This window comes from Mandrillus leucophaeus, unplaced genomic scaffold, assembly GCF_000951045.1.
Source record: "Mandrillus leucophaeus isolate KB7577 unplaced genomic scaffold, Mleu.le_1.0 Scaffold277, whole genome shotgun sequence".
NCBI lineage: Eukaryota > Metazoa > Chordata > Mammalia > Primates > Cercopithecidae > Mandrillus > Mandrillus leucophaeus.
Window position 1 is genome coordinate 1,967,584 of NW_012102887.1, and position 13,142 is coordinate 1,980,725.

Consider the following 13,142-nt stretch of genomic DNA (forward strand, 5'->3'; position numbering starts at 1 on the left):
GATGGGCTTGTTTGTTTTTTTCTTGTAAATTTGTTTGAGTTCTTTGTAGGTTCTGGATATTAGCCCTTTGTCAGATGAGTAGATTGCAAAATTTTTCTCCCATTCTGTAGGTTGCCATAATATAATTTTAAAAGTGAAGCTTCAAGAAAACAAAGTCTGTAGCTTTTTTGTGTAAATGTGAACATCATATAGAAAAAAAAGTCTGACTTTTTTGTGAGGTTATTAATATAAGTACATCAGGATTGTACAAATGCAAAAAGAAAAAAAACTCAGTGCCTCTAAATTTTATGACTTTGAGCTTCAGGACCAAGATACATAGATTTGATCAGCCCTGTGGCAAGAAAGGGATGAGCAGACCACAAAACGAAGAGGACCAGTTGCTTTGATAAAGGCACTTTCGTAGGCCCCCAATGTGAAGGAGGCTGAGAGTTGCTTTAGCAGAAAGGGAGATGCTACTCGTTTTCAGCCAGTAAAGGCCAGAGTGCCATTCAGCATCTTACAATACACAGGACAGTCCCCACACCAAAGAATTTTCCAACCCAAATGCCAATTGTGCCGAGACTGAGAAGCCTGGTTCTAACCTCACCTCTGCTCTGTGACGCAAGTATTCTTATTTCCACTCTTTAGAGCAAGGAAACTAAATTCCCAACAGTTCTAAATAACCTGCTAGGATGTGCAAGAGCCAGGAATCACACCCAGGTGTCTGACTTCAGCCCCAGCACTTGCTCCATGATCGTGGAAAGATGATTACATGAAGGTGCCAACTGCTGAGTTGCAGCATCACTTTGTAAACTCAGGTTGCCACTTGATCTGACCAAGCCTGGGTGTCCTCGCATGTACCCCCATTGGTCCTCCTCTTCCATGTCCCTGTGGTTTGGTATCTCCACTGAGCTCCTTTGAGAAGAACAGGAAAGACAGAGGCAGAGTGCAAATGGGAAGGCATTCAGAAAAGGGCAGAGAAGTGGAAATATTCAGATTGTCTTCAAGAGTGAATGAGTGGCTGTTCTGTTATTTAGAACTGTTGGGAATTTAGTTTCCTTGCTCTAAAGAGTGGAAATAAGAATACTTGCATCACAGAGCAGAGGTGAGATTAGGACAGGGCTTCTCAGTCTCGGCACAGTTGGCATTTGGGATGGATAATTCTTTGGTGTGGGGACTGTCCCGTGCATTGGAAGATGTTGAACAGCACTCTGGCCTTTACCTGCTGTTAATCTTGTGCTGTTAAACAAGCACAAGGCGTTGCATGTGTAGATGGTGCACTTTTCCTCTGAGCAGTCTCTGGATGGTGAAGGCTCCCGGTCCTGAGCAGCACTCTGCTGTGTGTGTCTGTCTGTGTGGTCCAGGAGAGCTGTGTGCACCACACCAGGGAGCCTCTGGTCTTCCTGAGATGGAAGGGTTTTCCGTGGGAAGGCTGCAAGTCGCTGTGACATCTTCCAGCTGAGGATTTGGGGGTGTGGCTTATGCATAACAGAAGGTGCTTTGGGAAAGCAACACGCTCAAGCCCTCAGCAGCCGGCCAACCTTCTGAGCTGCAGTGGCAGCTCAAGGGGGACTATCAGAATAGGAATACACCAAATTCCTGAGGCTTGAGGGATCTGCCTGAGGCTACACAGCCCTCAAGTGGCATAACAGGGTATTTCTAAGAAGGAAAGTGTTCCTCTCTTACAGGTTAATGCCCGGAGTAATAGCAGGTAGTAGTTTCATCAAACCCCCCATCAAAACTGCTATGTCTAAAGCGATCATTGACAGACAAAGCTGGTTCTGTGCTGAGGAATGGCCATGGTTCGCAATTTAACTGGAGAGGAGAGCTAGAGTTAGGGGTGGAGATGGAACGATCTAAGGTGGAGAACTAAGGAGGGCCTCCTTTGATGTCTGCAGAATAAAGTCCAGCCCCATCACTGTACCGCTGGAGGCCCACAATCTAGCCCCAGCATGAGTTTCCATCCGTAATCCCCGTTACTGCCCCCTTGACCCTTTCCAGCTGCAACAGTTGGGCCACTCATTCACTCTCGAAGATAATCTGAATATTTCCACTTCTCTGCCCTTTTCTGAATGCCTTCCCATTTGCACTCTGCCTCTGTCTTTCCTGTTCTTCTCAAAGGAGCTCCGTGGAGATGCCAAACCACAAGGCCTTTCTGCTCATCACAGCCAGTGTCAACGTCTCCCTGCCGGAGCCTCCTAGCAGCCTGCCTACCTGCTTCTCTTTCGCTGTACTTGTCCTGCCCTGCCCTGTAGCTCTGGCTGGATTTGAGTGTGAACGTGCCTGACTTTATGGATTAGATGGCAAGCATACACTTCCTGAAGGTGGTCATGAGAACACATGTAAAACGTTGATCCTGACTCCTGAGCCACTGTGGACCCCCTTGAAATATAGTTTACCTGCCTTCACTTCTCCGCTTTGTAAACTGGGGGTCATTTGTTTGTACTTTGAGATTATCACAGTAGATAGCACCCAACAGGCAGTGAGTACACATAAATTAAGAAACTAAAATTCAGGGGCTGGGCGTGGTGGCTCACACCTGTAATCCCAGCATCCTGGGAGGCTGAGGTGGGCGGATCACATGAGGTCAGGAGTTCAAGACCAGCCTGGCCAACATGGTGAAACCCCATCTCTACTAAAAATACAAAAAATTAGCCAGGCATGGCGGCGGGTGCCTGTAATCCCAGCTACCTGGCAGGCTGAGGCAGGAGAATCGCTTGAACCCGTGAGGTGGAGGTTGCAGTGAGCTGAGATTTCGCCAGCCTGGGCGACAAGAGCAAAACTCTGTCTCAAAAGAAAAAAAAAAAAATTAGATTCCAGCCTGGACAGGATTTGGGAGCTGAGCTGGTGGTCAGGCCAGCATGCAGGGGCTCTGGAGGGGGATCTCCCATACCCAAGAGAAGAGGGGGACACAATTAGTGGGGAGTCTCTTCCCCAACCCTAGACTTTCTCTGCACACACTAGCATTGAAGCCTGTTATGAAATGAATAATCTCACATCGTTCAAATTCCCTCGAGAATTTCAGGTAAGGTCAGAAATAAGCACTTTGAGCAGCAGCAGCAGCAAATAAGAGCGTTGCAGCTCTTGGACCTGTTAAGGTGCAGTGGCACCCTGGGAAGAGCTCCAGGCTGAGGGCAGGAGACCGGAGCTTACCTCCTTGATCTTTTTCAGGTTCAGAGCCCTCACCTGGGACATGAGAACTTGTCCTAGAGGGGGCTGGTTGGTCTCTCTCGGCTCTAGCAGCACGTGGTTCTGTGATGTGGAACGTGGGTTTTCACATATGACAGCTATTTACTTGATTTCCCAAATGACTTGTGATGAGGCCCTCACATTTCCCTGAACCTCATTATGGCCCGTCTTTAAGGGTGTGAATGAGGTATATCAGGCAGGATTTTCTATTATTCCTTATCAGTTTCAAGGGAGGAAGCTCTCTGTGTTTAATGGTGCACTCCTTGCAGGGAAAATTACATGTCCTTACAAATTAGAATGGGGACCTTGTATAAGTTATACTTTAGTAACAAGGATGATAATCAAGACACTGTCCAGGTTTTCCCCCATGTTTTCTATTCAAGGGAGTATAACAACTGTGAAATTAACAAAATCTTACAATGTGGTGGGTTTACAAACATGGAGGTCAAATGGCTTAAAGGTCAAGAATTGTCTTTGTTTTTTTGGTTTGAAATCCAAAATCAAACATGAGTGAGTCACTCTTTCTTCTGAGAATTTCAGTCGCTAAAAAAATGCAAGTATTTTCCCTGTGATCTCATTCACTCATCCCTTATACTCCTAAGAGCTCGCATTCCGTGATAAAAATGGAATTTACTTGGGAAATTTTAATTACCGTTAACATTTTTCATTTCATTGAATTACTTGCACTCGAAGTTTGAGAACTCAGTCTCATCACTCACACAGCTGTGTTTTAGGACATTTTCTACCTGTAGCCTGATACATCATTCAGAACAATAATTTTTATGTCCCCAAAGTTCACTTAAGTCAATTGTGTTCCATTTTGATGTAAACAAGTTCCAGTGACAATTGGAAGTTGGCAAAGGTGGTCTTTTTTCAAGCCCTGAGCTTGTTGGGTTTGCTTTTTTGTTCTTCTTGCTGTATCTTCCTCCTCCAAGAACTCTCTGGCTCATGTTGTCACTACTGGAGAATTCCCTGGTAAATGAAGTCCCTGTCAGAGGTGGCAGACTCAGATGCCCCTGGGGAACAGCTGGTGACCTGAATGTGGTAATGGGGAGAGGAGGTGCTCAGGACGGGGCTACTAGGAGCTGGATGGTGCATTTGTCATTTAAAGGCATCGGAATTCAGAATTTTTTTAAAGCCTAGTGCCTAGCAATTAAACACACTCCCCAGTAAAATTCAGCCCACCAGCTTCCAGTTTATAATTTGGGCTTAGCTTGTTCAAGTGTTCCCCCACGTCAAGAACAGGAACCTTGATTTCTGAAGAATAGAAAACTTGCAAAAGTTAGAGGCTGAATCTTCAGCTATAGGATGATCTGTGTAGGTGCTTGAGTAAGGATGTCTTTTTTTTTTCTTTTTTGTTGTTGAGATGGAGTCTCTCTCATCCACGCTGGAGTGTCGTGGCGCTATCTCAGCTCACTGCAAACTCTGCCTCCTGGGTTCAAGCAATTCTCCTGCCTCAGCCTCCAGAGTAGCTGGGATTACAGGCCACCCCCACCACGCTTGGCTAATTTTCGTATTTTTAGTACAGATGGGATTTTGCCATGTTGTCCAGGCTGGTCTCAAACTCCGGACCTCGGGTGATCTGCCTGCCTTAGCCTCCCAAAGTGCTGGGATTACAGGCATGAGCCACCACGCCTGGCCTCGAGTAAGGATTTCTGAACAGGGTTTGGGAGGCCTAAAGAGTAAAGGAAGGATCCCTGCCTATCATTTAATACTATTTGGCCTATTAATAAATTACAGTGGTAGAAATAGCGGCAGCAGCTGATGTCTACATGGGAAAATAACTCCAACTAACTACCATCATTTCAGTAGGCTGAGAAATATCTCTTTAAATCCAGCATCCATGCATGAGAAAAGAGAGAAAAGAAGCTTTTATCTGCCTACTACACTGTGGAATGTATCATCTATTTTCCAAACAGACCGAGTCTACGTGTAGAGCTGACGTATCAAGACTCTGACCTGGGAATCCTAGTTGCGGTTTGGGTCTGAAGGCAGGTTTGGGCACATCTGCCCTGGTCAGTCACCTCATTAACTTGTCAGTGATTTGCAACAGGGCCTTTGGTCCTCATGTGGAGTTCAATTCCATAGCAACAACTGCCACACTGTGTGACCCAGCATGACCCGGGCCAGGCTGGGTGCAGAGCTCAGCAAATGCGGGGCTGCGCTGAACTTGTTATTGGCAAGAAATAATGGCTAGCGATACAGGTGCACTCAAAAGCAGGGCACAGTTTGGGGGAAATATTCTATTACATAGGAAAATAGCACTGAGTATAAGGATACCTCTTTAGTGCAAATGTAACGTCTGACTAATTAGCTAAGATGAGGAATTATAAAGGTTTTAGGAAATAAAAGCAAATTTCTCCTTTCAAACCACCATATTCAATAATTTGCAAAGAAACCCACAAACAGCTGTCTCCAAGGTGCTTATTTCTCTATAACACAATCTTTTTTTTTTTTGGACGGAGTCTGGCTCTGTCACCAGGCTGGAGTGCAGTGACGTGATCTCCGCTCACTGCAACCTCCACCTCCCGGGTTCAAGCAATTCTCCTGCCTCAGCCTCCCAAGTAGCTGGGACTACAGGCGCCCGCCACCATGCCCGGCTGATTTTTGTATTTTTAGTAGAGACGGGGTTTCGCTATGTTGACTAGGCTCGTCTTGAATTCCTGTCCTCAAGAGATCTGCCTATCTCGGCCTTCTAAAGTGCTGGGATTACAGGCATGAGCCTCTGCACTCGGCCTCTGTCACACAATCTTAACTGCAACGAATTATAATGCTGATAATAATACCTTTCCATTCACTTGGCAAGTAACCATTGAGCATTTACCACATGCCAGGCATCCACCCAGGCCATGGAGGCCTCAGTCATAAAGAAGAAAGTCCCTGCAGCCTGGAGCTCAGAGCCGAGCCGAGAGACAGACAAGACTCCCTTCCGACCACTATTTCTGGCTGCCTGACGAGCGCCAGGCACTGTTTGAGGTGCTCGAGTCACATCAGGGAAAAGACGAGACAAAAATCCTTGCTCCGTCCTCAGGTGGACAATGTGGTGCCCTGGCGTGCTTTGCATGGGAGCATATGGGGGTCAGGGCACAGGGAGCTGTAGGTTAGCACTTGAGCTCGAACCGGGTGGAGTTAGAACTCTCCTAGCCGCAGCCCGGAGGAGGAGCCTTCCGTCAGTTGCTATGGCTGTGTAACAAATGACCATATACATGGTGGCTTAATACAATAGAAATGTATTCTCTAGAGGCCTGAAGTCCAAACGCAAGCTGCTGGCATGCCAGGCTCCCTCCACGGCTCTGGGGGAGAACCTGCCCCTCGCCTCCTTCCACTCTTTGTGGCATCAGCAGTCCTTGGCATTCCTTGGCTCCCAGTGGCCTCACTCCAGTCTCTGCCTGTCTTCCCGTCGCCTGCTCCTCTGTGTGTCCACATCCTCCTTATAAAGGTGCACGTAATAGCATTTGGGGCCCACCTAAATCACCTGGGAGAAACTCTTCAGCTCAAGATCCTTCACTTTATCAGGTGTTTTGCCGTCTAAGGCAATAGTCACTGGCTATGGGCTCAAGACATGTCGTATCTTTTCTTGTGGCGCCAGTCAGCTTCCTACAAGTGTTCAGACAAGGGGAACAGCTGCTCGGGTCCTCAAGTGGGACAGAGACAGGCTGGCACGTTTGAGGGACTGAAACGTGACTAGAGAGAGGTTTGACCGCAGTGGGTAAGGAACCTGGCAGCAGGCAATGCTGCTTAAAAAGCAGACGGGGACTGGGCACGGTGGCTCACGCCTGTAATCCCAGCACTCTGGGAGGCCAAGGTGGGTGGATCATGAGGTCAGGAGTTCAAGACCAGACTGGCCAACACGGCAAAACCCTGTCTCTACTAAAAAACATAAAAAAATTAGCTGGGCCTGGTGGCAGGTGCCTGTAATCCCAGCTACTCGGGAGGCTGAGGCAGAGAATGGCTTGAACCTGGGAGGCAGAGGTTGCAGTGAGCCGAGGTGGCGCCCCTGCACTCCAGCCTGGGTGACAGAGTGAGACTCCATCTTAAAAAAAAAAAAAGAAGAAGAAAGAAAAAGAAAAAAAAGCAGACAGGTTTTCCTGCGTAATAAGAAATTGTTGAAAGATTTTAAGAAGGGAAGAAGCAGATTGGATTTATGTTATAAGAAGATGATTTGGTGCTGTTTGGAGAATGTGGCTGGTGGCAGGTAACGTAATATTAGGGAAAACCTGTTCCGAGGCTGCTACAGTCAGGCAGGTGGGAAGTCCTGGTGGCTTAGCGAGGGGGGTGAGTGTGGAGGGTAGGGAAGTGGATGGGAGGTGGAGATATTTGCGGGGCGGGGGGGTGAGTGTGGAGGGTAGGGAAGTGGATGGGAGGTGGAAATATTTGGGAGGCAGACTTGATAGGAATGAGGAGACTCACCTGGGGCAGTTGAGTCAGGCAGTTAGAGGCACGTGGGACTCCCAGGAGAGGTGTAAGCTGCTGTGTGGACAGCGGTGTATGCTCAGGAAGCACATTTCAGGGGCAATCCTGAGTCCAAGCTTGGACTTGCAGTGCTTGAGGTCAGCTGGGTATGTGACTGGTGGTCAGAAAGAAAGGGCTGGGCTAGGGAGGGACACGGAGGGATTGTCTGACTGTGGGTGAAGTTGACACCTTGGAAATGGATGCTTTGGCTGGAGAGAAACTGACAAGAAGCCAGGGCAGCCCTGAAGAGCTCTGGGGGAGCCTCCAACCAGGAGGAAGAGGGGCCAGCACGCAAGACACAGGTGGGAGCAAATCAAGGCAAGGCCAAGAGGCAGGGATGCTGGAGAACAGGGCAGGCAAGAGGGAGGGAGAGTCAAATGGATTAGAGCTCATCAGGGAGCTCACCAGGAGCCCTTAGCCTTGTTTAGCCCCCACAGCAGATGCAGATGCCATGTGTTAAAATGGTAAAACCCTTCTCCAGTGGCCTGGAGTAAGGGGTGACCTTGTTGTTCAGTGGCAAAGCCATGTCTCCTGGTTCTCCGAGCAGTTCTTCCCACTGCACCATGCTGCCTCTCAAAATCTCGAATGAGTGTTACTCCAGGCTAAATCCCTCGGTTTACCCCTATTTCATTGTGAACAAGTGCGGTTACTTTAAGGTACAAGAAAACAGTCTGCCACTGCAGTCCAGTCTCTGGGTTGTCTACTGTTGATGACACCTTTTGTTATTTATTTTGCTAACTCTTCCTGATAACCAAAGGGCCTTTTACCTGCAATAGGGGAGACCCCGGGAGGCACGGCCACAGGATTTGTGAGTGATGTTGTAGTGCCACCCAGTGGCTGACTGCTTGAATTACAACCAAGCTTTAAAAAGGAGGGACGCATTAAAAAAGAAGGGAATGATAATAATGAATTAAGAATAATGAAACTCATAAAAGGATGAATATATTTAAAAGAATATTGATTTGTTAATTTTAATTGTGGAAGTTTTAATTGATCATGTAATCCATGAGTATATGTTTAGAATTTATACTGTGCAAGACAGTGGCCAAGATGCTGGGATGGAAATAAAAATGTACATGAATCCCTGGCTACAAAAAGTGTACCAGAGGCCAGGCGCAGTGGCTCACGCCTGTAACCCTAGCACTTTGGGCGGCTGAGGGGGGCGGATCACTTGAGGTCAGGAGTTTGAGACCAGCCTGGCCAACATGGCAAAACTCCATCTCTGCTAAAAATACAAAAATTAGCCAGGTGTGGTGGTGGGTGCCTGTAATCCCAGCTACTTGGGAGGCTGAAGCAGGAGAATTGCTTGAACCGGGAGACAGAGGTTGCAGTGAGCTGAGATTGAGCCACTGTACTCCAGCCTGGGTGACAGAGTGAGACTCTGTCTCAAAAAATATATACTGGAAGACATCACTCCAAGCAGATATTAAGCAAAGTAGCATGCACAAGGCAATAATGAAAAATAGGTGATGACATTATTTAGTCATTAATTATTTTGGGGTAGATGTGGTAGTTTGGAGGGGAGTGAAATTGATGAGGACTGCGGTTAAATGGAAGCAGAAACCTTGAAGTCAGAACCGAACAGCCTCAGGTCCTTGGTCTCATGTCTTTGAGTCTCAGCTTCCTCCTTTGGGAATGAGGTCGTAGATACAGGGATGACTTTCTGCTTCACAGGGTGGTAAGGATTCCATGAGAAGAATGTATGAACACACTGTTGTGTTGAGGCTAGATTCATTCATGGTGGCAGTTATTACTGCTACTGTTATGATTATGATATTTTTGGTGGAGGGATGGCAGAATTGGAGCTACAGTAAAGAAAGACTACTCTGACCTCATGGAAGCAAGCATGATTGGGACAGAGGGTGTGGGTGTGGAAACTGCAGGGAGTAAGGTTGGCACGTGTGTGGAAAGGAGATCGTCCCCATTGTAGGTGTTGGTGAAAGCAATGACACCAGGAAAGGGGAGACTGAAGAAGACTCATTGATGGTCGCATGGGGCAGTGGGGGAGAAGATCAGGGTTAAGGAGACGAGGGAGATTGGTGCTTGTGGAACCCATGCGAGAGATGACACGACCATGGGCCAGGTGCTTGGCAGTGGGAGGAAGGTGAGAAGGGAGCATGAGATTTGGGTTTTGGTCCAAAGCGAGATGTGATCGACTTGGTCATGAGAAGGATGTGGAGAATGAGGGAAAGAGGGTGACAAGGCTGGCAGCTGGATGGTGAGCTTAGAATGATGCCAGGAACAGAGTCACTCTCTTCAGTGACAGGGAAGGAGGAGGCAGAGGACTGAGCTCAGCTTTGACCCAATGTGTCAGATGAATTAACAGGGGAAGAGGATGCAAGAAAGTTTCTATAAAACAGTTGGGGATATAGGATAAGACCAGAAAGTTAAATTTGAGAACCACAAAAAATAGAGGTCTTCGATTAATTCAATTAATAACATTGCGTCCTAAAGAAACTTTATAAAAGAACATCGGGTATATCTGGATAGACTGTTTTTAAGTGTAAAAATAAGAAGAGGCTTGAAGGGATTGAAATGTCACTCCGGGCATGGCATGAACACAGTTTAGTGAGTGGACCCTCCATTGTGCTAGGCTCAGGCTCAGGTAGGGGGAAGAGGAGAGGTTTGGGAGAGAGACTGACTGGTCCAGGTGTGAATTTGAGCTTGCTAGATGTGAGGGCCTGCATAAGTTACACCTTCCTTCATCTATATGTGGATCATAGCCTACATTTTTCAGTGTTGCTGGTTGCATTAAATAAGATAAGGTATGCAGCATGGCAGCCACATAATCCATAACCAAGCCTAATAAATACATTCCTTCCCCTTCCTGTGACATTTTTGATGATCAGTGTCATGGTCTTAGAGTTCAAGGGTGATTTGGAAAATCTGTATAATTAGTATAACAAAAGCCTCTTTCTTGTTTGTTCAGTTATTCATTTATTTACACTTTGCACTGATTTAACTTCTGGCTGAGAAGGAGTGGGACGTCATGGCAGAAAAAGTGTGGCTGTACATATATTTGTAGTTGTTTATTTGTAGGTGCTTCTCCTAGTGCTCCTACTGATAAAATGACAAGCAATTTCTTAGATTTTTGTCATTCCCCATAGGTTTTGGTCCCTGGGGCAACTAGATCATTGCCAGCCAAAAAGGTTGATTTGAAGATTTTGGTTTTTGAAAAGCACAATACATGTCCTCTTATCTTTTGGTCTCTTTTACTAAGTTGTTATGAAATAAAAGTAATTTTATCTTAGCCCTGTTCAAGAGACATTCTAGACTTAGGCAACCGACAAGGGACAAAATCCTAAAGGAATGCCCTGGCCTCAGAAGACAGGGAGGCCGGCGATTCTGTGTCCGCTTTCATCTCCTTCATCCTTTATTTGTACAGCTGGCCGGAGAGCCTCCTGCTGCTCTAGGGAGGCGCAAATAACAGGTTTGATGACACGGTGTCAATCTGGCCTTTGAACCAAAAGAGAGAAAGAAAGGAAGAGATGATCTAGTGGCTTCACATGGCATGCCAGAGTTTCCTCAGCTGTCAAGCTGATTGTCATTTCTGGATTCAGCGGCTCTGTCTTCTCACTTCACCGTCTCACACTGAAATTCAGAAGCTGCAGAGGCAGTTACGTGCACACAGTAGCCAAAAAACCCAGGGGTGCTGTGCATCTGAAAGACAGCCATTCCACTGGGTAGTTTTTCTGTTTTTGCTTGACTGAATCTGGCACAGCAACCTGTATTATAGCAGGTTATCGTTGGTGGTGGAGAGTGCGGGGTTAGGACTGGGTGAAATATTTCTTTAAAGATTTTTTTTTAAATGACGCAAAATTCCTGTGATTATTTAATGATTCTCTAGTTATAAAAATGTCTTTTATGGGCCTATTACTTATGTCTATTCATCCTGAAGTGAATTCTATTATAACCTTATGAAAAAGTGAGCCTACGTATTTATTCGTAAGCACAAGTTCTTTTACGGACCCGTCCTTTTACATGAAACAATTTAAAGAAAATAGAATTATTCTCTGTATGCTGTGAATAAATTATTTACTCAAATTAGGTGAACTAACACATGACTATTTCAAAGACTGGTGTTTGGGAAATTTTGGTGAGCAGCTTTCTGACAGATTTTGTGCTGTTATTCAAGGTTTAATGTATTTCCTTTAAAAATTTGTCATGTAGCAGAATACTTATTCATACGAAAAAACCGCACTAAATACAAAATCACGAAGTCTTCGTGGCTGTGAAAAAGGAGACATTTATGTGCGTTTTTCCATCTGCAAAGTAGGAGTAGTACTTGCCGTTTCATACGGTTGAAATAAAGACATAACAACACCTACATTATAGCTCAACAGCAAAAAGCGCCAGCATCCCTGTTCTTCAGTCGTTGCTCGTGGCGTGAAGTCGTACTCTGCACACTGCTGTGGAATCGTTGCCATTTTGCATAGTTACTATTAACCAATGTTCTAGGAATGACAGTTTAGAGACATAAGAAAGCATTTACACTTATCCCTTTGCATCCATGGGGAATTGGTTCCAGTTCCCCTGTAGATACCGAAGTCCATGGATACTCACGTCCCTGATACGAAATTGCATAGTATCTGCATATAACCTATGCACTACCTCCCAACTACTATAAATCATTTCTAGGTTATTTAGAATTCTATGTAAATGCTATGTACAGTATACAGTTGTTATACTGTATTTTAAAATTTTAGATTTTTGTTGTATTGTTCTTTTCTGTTTGTTGATTTTTAAACATTTTCCGTCGGGATCGGTTGAGGCCTCAGACTGGGAGCCAGGGATATGGAGGGCGCGTCTTGCCTTGTGCCTGCTCTAGCGGGGTGGTGGTAGAGGTGGGCTACCTTATGGTACCTTGCCTTATGGTAGAGGTGGGCTACCTTATTATTTTGTGAAGTGTGTGTTGTTCTTTGCCTTTCTTACCATCTTGACCTTGGGCACTTAGACTCGGCCCTCCAGGAGCAGAGGTTGGGTGGCTGTGAGTTTGGGAGAGACAGACAAGTAAAGAGAGGATGAGAGTCACGGGTGAGAGTGTTACTGCAGAGGCATCTTGGAGAGGCATCGCCTTCTCCAGAACAGGGGCAGGAGATCAGGGGAATCTTTCCACTGGAGCCTTGAGAGATGAATCAGCCGGAGGCAGAGAGGGGGCGCTCCCAGGACAGGACAGCCTGCGCCAATGCTGTGAAAGAACTGAGCTTGTTTAGAAATCCGGTACAGGGAGGTCAGGGTGGCAGGCTGGGAGGAGGGAGGAGATGGGGAGACAGAGAGAGGGGCTAGCATCCTTCGATAATGCAAATAACCATTCCCTGCCTTACTTTTTTTTTTTTTCCCCCCAAAGTATTTTATAGGGGCAGGGTGCAGTGGCGCACACCTGTAATCCCAGCACTTTGGGAGGCCAAGGCAGGAAGATCACTTGAGGTCAGGAGTTCTTTTCTTTTCTTTTCTTTCTTTCTTTCTTTCTTTCTTTCTTTCTTTCTTTCTTTCTTTCTTTCTTTCTTTCTTTCTTTCTTTCT

The 13,142-nt window shown here is 46.2% G+C and overlaps 1 protein-coding gene across 1 annotated transcript in view; it reads left to right on the forward strand.

The window, feature by feature from the left end:
• COL4A4 (collagen, type IV, alpha 4) overlaps window positions 1-13,142 on the forward strand; it is a 156,307-nt gene that overhangs the window by 27,616 nt on the left and 115,549 nt on the right. The window lies entirely within an intron of this gene.